General features: G+C 37.0%; 1 pseudogene; it reads right to left on the bottom strand.

The window, feature by feature from the left end:
• Positions 1-458: 458 nt before the first annotated feature.
• On the bottom strand, positions 459-1,393 carry LOC147372107 (olfactory receptor 6C2-like; annotated as a pseudogene).
• Between the last annotated feature and the right edge of the window lie 246 nt (positions 1,394-1,639).

The following is a 1,639-nucleotide window of genomic DNA, read 5'->3' as shown; positions in this document are numbered from 1 at the left end:
AATAGGAAGGGATATTAAAATATTCTAAGTTATACAAATTAACATATTATTTATTGTAAAGCAACATTGACAGGCTTAAAGTTAAAATTAAGGCTGCTTACATTTCCTGAAAATTTATGTACTTCTCTTGAAAAATAAAGGCACTTCAAAACAGATTTTATTGCAAAGAGGAAAAAGTGGTGATATGTCCAGAATAGGTTACATGTGCAAAACTAATGAATTTGAGAATGTTAAGTGGAATTGCTAAATTGCAGATTGGGCAGATATAGAAAGGGTTAGCAGTTTCAGAGGATTAGAAAAATGCTCAGCTACATAATGTTAGTCCCTTCAGGATTCTTTCTTAGATGTTCTCAGTTTTCTTTAATGCTTGCCCAAATTTGTTCACTCTCATGGCACAAATTGCCATCCACATACCAATGACACATATGTTACTTTAGAGTTTCTGGTGTAATGTTCTGCTACTTTCTTGAATAAAATATTAACCTTTTAAGAATGTCATGGAAAGACCACTTTACTTGTTTATTCCTCAGGGTATAAACGAAAGGGTTCAACATAGGAGCAATAGATGTAGTCAGCAGAGAAACTCCCTTATTACGAGCCACTTCATCCTTAGCTGAAGGTTTCACATACATAAAATGCAGCTGCCATAGGTGATGGAAACCACAATCATGTGGGAAAAACACGTGGAAAAGGCTTTTTTCCTTTCCTGAGCAGAGGGTAATCTTAGAACTGTCCTAATAATGTATATGTAGGACAGAACTATGCACACAAGGGTCGCTATAAAGGTCAACACAGCACAGAATATAACCAGCTGCTCTATGAACCTTGTATCCGAACAAGCATTCTTCAGTATTGGAAAAGCATCACAGAAAAAATGGTCAATAAAAGAGTCACAGAATTCCAGGTGGACACTCAGGCCAAGGGGTGGAAGGATAAACAAGAAGCCAGATACCCAAAAAGAGAGAATGAGGCTCCTGCAGACTCTGCTGTTTATGATGCTCATGTAGTGAAGGGGTTTGCAGATGGCCAAGTAGCGGTCATAAGACATCACAGTCAAGAGGAAAATTTCTGGAGCTCCAAAAAGGACAATAAAAAAGATTTGGCTGAAGCAGGCATTAATGGTGATCATTTTGTCCCCACTTGATATGATGTAGAGGTATGTGGGCACACAGGCCGTTGTGAATGAGATTTCTAAGAAAGAGAAATTTTGAAGAAAAAAATACATAGCTGTTTTTAAATGAGGATCCACAAAGATGAGAGAAATTATGGTCAGATTCCCAATTACACTTAGCATATATGTGACCAACAAAAAGACAAAAATCAAAATCCCTAGTTGTGTGTCATTTGTCAAACCCAGTATGATGAATGCTGTTATTGCTGAATGGTTTCTCATCACTGACTTGGTAGCATTGTCTGATCTTCAAATGAAAGTCACAGAAATTGGATCTGAGGAACAATTTCAAAATAAGACAGGATCAAAGGATGCCTTTAAATGACAATTAAATCAGTCACATGCATTTCCTTCTATACCTTGATGATTCATCTTTCATGAAATGATGCCCTCAAAAGCCACTGAATGTACCACAGGGTAGATAAAAGCATTATGTGTGGGCTTAATCATATCTCTGTCCTCTACTGC

This window comes from Bos grunniens, chromosome 5 (assembly GCF_055505025.1).
Source record: "Bos grunniens cultivar Pamir isolate PY7600 chromosome 5, Bosgru_T2T1.0, whole genome shotgun sequence".
NCBI lineage: Eukaryota > Metazoa > Chordata > Mammalia > Artiodactyla > Bovidae > Bos > Bos grunniens.
The sequence above is the reverse complement of the archived record's forward strand: the minus strand, read 5'-3'. Positions and strand labels throughout refer to the sequence as shown.